Here is a 6,000-nt window from a genome sequence, read left to right on the forward strand (position 1 = left end):
GAAGATGTGTTCCAGAAGAAGAACAGAGGGATATGCTGAAAGCTTGTCACGATTCCGACTATGGTGGACACTTTAGTGGTGATAGAACTGCTGCTAAAGTCCTCCAATCAGGCTTATACTGGCCGACACTATTCAAAGATGCTCAGCAAATGATCAAAGAGTGCTGTCATACCCCAAAATTTGCCCGTTGATATTACAAGGCATCTTTCAAGGCATTCCGACTTGTTTTGCAAGGCACCGACTCTCAAGTGAACAAAAGCCCAGCTCACAACGGGCCCAATCCAAAGATGACCCAAAATAGCATGCTCGCTAGGCGAGCAATTCCTTCGCCTAGCGAATACTTCATCATGACACTCGCCCAGCGAAGCATCAGATCTAGAAAAAAAGCCCAGAATAGCTTGCTCGCTAGGCGAGCAATTCCCTCGCCTAGCGAAGCTTGTGAAAATCTGAAGTTTTGGACCTCATTTTAAGCCCATTAGGTCACCACCATCACTATAAATACCAGGCACCTCAGCCACGAACACAGACCCAGAGGGAGAAACACAGAAACACACAAACAGACGGACGAAGGACGGAAACCCTGGTGCAAAAACCCTGCTAACCTGAAGGCAGCCCATCCGCGCCGAAGCTACCGCCGCCCAACTCAATCCGGCCTCCAAGCAATCAATCCCTTTCACTATCGCAATTGCACACAGGTTTGCGTATCACCGCTGTTTTACGTTTCCAATTGATCTTCTTTACATACATGATACATTCTGATTAAAGTTTTGATATGCAAGTTGATTTCGCATGTGAATCCAAGTATGAATATCCTATATAATTGTCTATGATATGCCTGTGATCAAATGCAATAAGAGTGCAGGTTTTCGGAAGTCGCGCTGCTGCCAAATTCCAAACCCGTGGCCGCTCGCTAGCTCATCGCTAAGCGAGCCTGCAGCGAGCCTTCGCTGAGCCTTCGCTAGGCGAAGCAGAGGCGAACGGGACAGTGGCTGCTTTGTCTCTTTGTTGTCCATTTTATGTTTATCTAATCATGATTCTGCATTATTTGGCTTAAATTCCTGACTGTTATATTTATTTTATGGTGCAATTTCCAATCGTATTTTACCTCAATGCTCTAATCCGTGTGTTGCATGGTGTAAAGGCTAGCATACTTCCAAAGAAATAGCCGGCTAGGCATGCCGCTTTAGGTGTGGACATTCTTGAGGAGATGGCTTTTGGGATGACCTAAGTTTAATGTGGAGATTCATCTTGAATCACCAAGCTTGATTTTTAATGTATTGATTTCATTGATTTACTGTGGACCTAATTACCTAACTGATTACGGCTATTTAATTAATTGTTAAAATCCGGACTTTAAATAAGCGATATCGGACCTCTCTTTATTACCCCACGATTACGTAATACGGTCATGTCCCGCGAATATGGGGATATCCTTAGCAAAGACCCTTCGGTAAAATCATCATAGTCCCTCGGACGTTGCCTTCGAAAATACGATTTTGTCCCTCGATGACCCTTCGGTGTAGCCTACGGTTAAATGATGATAGTCCCTTCGAATGCTAAGGTATCCTCACAACTGTTGCCTTCAATGACCAGCCGGTGACCCTACGATGACCCTTCTACATCCCAAGGATAAACTACTTACTTCTCAATAGTAAGGACAGTTTTACCCTCACAAGGATAGAAAATGACAGTAAAGACCTCGGACAGGTATAACCCTTAATTGCTCATTCATAACCTAAAATATTTCTCCACCTTACACATTTCAAACATCCTTTTTGGAAAATCACCACTTAACATACATCCGTACTAGGATCATTGCCGAGTTATATTTTTCTAAATAACTTTCAAATCCAAATGAGATAACCACTTTGTATACATTCATGCAAGAATCATTACAAAGTTAAATTCTCATTTTCAAAACATTTTTCACCCATTTCTCAACCACCTTTTTCCAACTAGAAAACATAAATGATTGAGCAATTAAGAGCCCATGGATAACCATGGATACAAAGGGTGCTAATACCTTCCCTTTGTATAACGTACCTCCCGAACCTAAGAATCTGAATTAAGGTCTTTCCTGTTCTTTTCCACCTTTCCTTATGGGATAAAAGAAAAGTCGGTGGCGACTCTTGCTAACCGCGACATTGCGATTAAAAACACAAAAAGTCCAGTTCACCGTATGACAGAACTGGCGACTTTGCTGGGGACATAAAGAGAGGTCACCTTAAAAAATCATTTCTGTTTTCGGATTGTTCCTTCTTTTAAGGGATTGTTTGAGTGAAAGATCCTACACCCGGATCTAGTGTACCTTAGGTAAGTAGCAATAGATCATCGCGACTATCCGGCGTATACTGGAGTGGTTAAAATGATGGCTACGGTTAATGTGACACTTTGGATGTCCTGATGTTCCTCATGTTCACTTGAGGAAAAATTTGGCTTCCGCGTGGTGTCATCAAAGCATTAACCAGACCTTTAGAACCCTAATTGACTTATCCTAGCCATTAGAAAGTAGTGAGATGACTGGCTTCGGTTCCGACTGAGGTTGGTTGATACTCGATACTACACTCTTTGAGATTGGACTTTAGGGAAGCTTCGGTCAACCACTTGGCGTTGCACTGAAGTGGACTTAAAGAAAGGTCGATGATCTGAGATCCTTCTAGAACCCGGTTACTATTCTAGGACAGGTTGAACCAACCAAACTTCAGTGGGGAGGGTACTTACCTATGGAACTCATGCAAGCCTTAAAACCTAGGGATGATTGTTGTGTGACTTGTTTATGCTTGTTTAACATCTTAACATCATAACATCATAACATCATGACATCATAACATTGTACTAACCATTTCAAGGACTTAGGGATTTAACTTTGCTCTGTTTTGAAAAGAAAAAAAAAAACAAAAAAAAAACAAAAAAAAAAGTTTCCCCTTTTGGTAGTTTATGCAAAGTTAAATTCCAAAAGGCCTTGAAAACATTTCATGCATTGCATAGCATAACATAGCATAACAGGTACTCTAAAGGGATCAATGTTCTCACGGTTTTCCTCCAAACAGAAAAATGGATCTCGAACAAACTGTCAAGGATCTCCATGCTCAGAATGCTCAACTCCAGGAGATGATCTTGAACTTATCCAAGGGGCAGGAGGAACTGAAGGCTCTCTTGCTCGAGAAGAAAAAAGACAAGAAATCTGTGAGGCACACTAACTCGGGAAGAAGGCAGTTTACGAAGATCAATATGACTTTAGCGCGGGCACTGCAGGGTATGCTAAGAGCAAATTTGATTACCCTCAGAGATCCTCCTACGAAACCCAACACTACTTCTCCTAGTTACAATCCCAATGCCAGGTGTGCGTATCACTCCGATAGCCCCGGGCATGATACAAATGATTGTTGGTCGTTGAAGAATAAAATTCAGGACATGATCGACGCCGGAGAATTTGAATTTGATCCTCCGGAGATTCCTAATGTCATCACTGCCCCTCTGCCTAATCATGACGAGACTGTCAATGCTGTGGAGGATACTGACCACAATTGTGACTGGGATAGCTGGATTTTCCCAACAATTGGTGACGGACTCAATAATTGGAAGGCTGAAGACACTATCCCGATTTCCTTTAGTCAGGAGTAATTGTTATTGCTATTTTTGTAGTTCAAAGCATTGTGTCTATACCCGGGGCATGATAGCTAATTTTAAGGGTTTGTCATTTCATAAGCATATTCATATTCAATAAATCAATGGACTTTTTGCATTCAAATATTGCGCTCTTTGTCTTTCCTGTCATTTTTTCAAAACAAGCTATGTTTTCTTGCACACACGCACGTAACAATTTTCCGATCCACATCCACTCTGGATCCTGTTGATAATAATTCTGCTACTGTTCATTATGACTTTGAAAATCCGATCTACCAAGCCGAGGATGAAGGGGAGGAAGATTGTGAAGTCCCTGGAGAACTCGCCAGACTGTTACTACAAGAAGAAAAGACCATACAGCCGCAGGAGGAGTCAATTGAAATTGCAATGGGTACCGAAATAAGTCAGAGGTTTCTTGGGGCACTTGAATTACATTGCCCGATTCATCCCGCACTTGACTGCAACTTGCAAACCCATCTTCGAATTACTGAGAAAAATCAAGAGATGGTACGGAATGATGAACGACAAAATCAAGAAGTATCTCCAAGAACCTCCAATTCTGATACCACCAGTTGAAGAAAGACCTCTAATCATGTATTTTACCGTGTTAGAAAATTCAATAGGGTGTGCTGGGGCAACATGACGAGTCTGGTCGAAAAGAGCATGTCATACACTGCCTTAGCAAAAGGTACCGACTGTAAAACAAGATACTCACAGCTCGAGAAAGCTTGCTACGCTTTGGCCTAGGCTGCTCGCCGACTAAGACAGTATATGTTGAATCATACCACTTTATTGATTTCTAAGATGGATTCTATCAAATATACATCTGGGAAACCCGCTGTCTCCTGAGAGAGTTATCACTGATAATGGTACTAAACTGAACTCTACACGCAGTTCAAAATAAAGCACCATGACTCTTCTCCGTACCGGCCAAAGACGAACGGCGCCGTGGAGACTGCTAACAATGTCAAGAAGATCATACAAAAAACGACATAACATACAAAGACTGGCAAGAGACGTTACCGTTTGCTCTTCATGGTTATTGCACCTCAATACGCACTTCGACAGGGGCAACTCCTTTCTCTTTAGTCTACGGAACGGAAGCCGTTCTACCAGTGGAAGTTCAGATTCCCTCCCTAAGGATCATGAAAGAGGCGGGTTTAGGCGAGGATGAATGGATTCAGACTCGGCTCGATCAGATAAATTTGATTGATGAGAAGAGACTTGCGGCTGTTTGTCACGGGCAGATATATCAGAAGCGCATGACCCAGACATTTAACAAAAGAGTCAAGAGACAGGTGTATCAAATTGGCGACTTGGTGATCAAGCGTATCATTCTACCACAAGGGGACCCCCGAGGCAAGTGGACTCCCACATACGAAGGGCCATTTGTGGTTAAGAAGGTATTCTCCGGTGGAGCCATGATACTTGCTACAATGGATGGCGGAGACTTCCCGCATCCTGTGAACGCGGACATAGTTAAAAAATACTACGCATAACAGAGACCCGCTAGGTCAACGTACCTAGGCAAAAGTAAGGGCATCCCGGCGAACCAAAAGGGTTCGGGCAAAATTAGGGATAAATATATACAAATGTACACCCGGCAAGTCGAAAACCTGAAAAGGCGGCTTGGGCAAAAATGGGTATCCTGGTGGATTGAAAACCTGAAAAGGCGGTCCAGGCAAAAATTAGGGATTAAAGCGTATGACTATGTCCCGTTCTCTGTCAGCTTCAACCAAGTCCAAGGGACTGAACAAGCCAATCACCTTTATCCGACAGCAGGAGATGAGATGCTTGAAGACATGATGACAGTAGTGGAATTAAAATAAATAGGACTTTTTCTGCATAGCGTTCTCTTTGTTTCTTGACAATTTCCTCTTACTAGGATTTCTGTCTCCTTGCACACAGATTGCCTGTTCATAGGCCCTCTTTCAAAAATCAATGCAATTTTATTTCACTTTTACTCTTCTGTTTTGTTTGCATAAACGTTCATTGATTTAATTTGAATTGATATATGTGTTTGAATATGGCTAATGTTTATCAAAAGTACATGCCTAAAATGGAAATCGCAATTACTACGAGACTTCAGGACCAAGGAGAAGGTCTAACCATGCTATCCAATGAATCCGTTGCTAGTTCGATTCCCCGGCAACGCCAATCATTCCCCCAGAAGAGATCGGCACCGCCATACCGAAAGGTCATCTCTTCCATCCCCAGCCAGGCTCTGTTGAATGTTTCTACCATCAGACAGAATGCAAATCCCCCAACTAAGGAAGGGTCATCAATGCAAATGTCTCCGACCAGCAGACTGAGATTTATTTCCCCAGTAGAGTTCCCTGGAGGAATGTTCAGACGCATAGTGCATTCATTACA

This window comes from Lathyrus oleraceus, chromosome 1 (genome assembly GCF_024323335.1).
Source record: "Lathyrus oleraceus cultivar Zhongwan6 chromosome 1, CAAS_Psat_ZW6_1.0, whole genome shotgun sequence".
Lineage (NCBI taxonomy): Eukaryota > Viridiplantae > Streptophyta > Magnoliopsida > Fabales > Fabaceae > Lathyrus > Lathyrus oleraceus.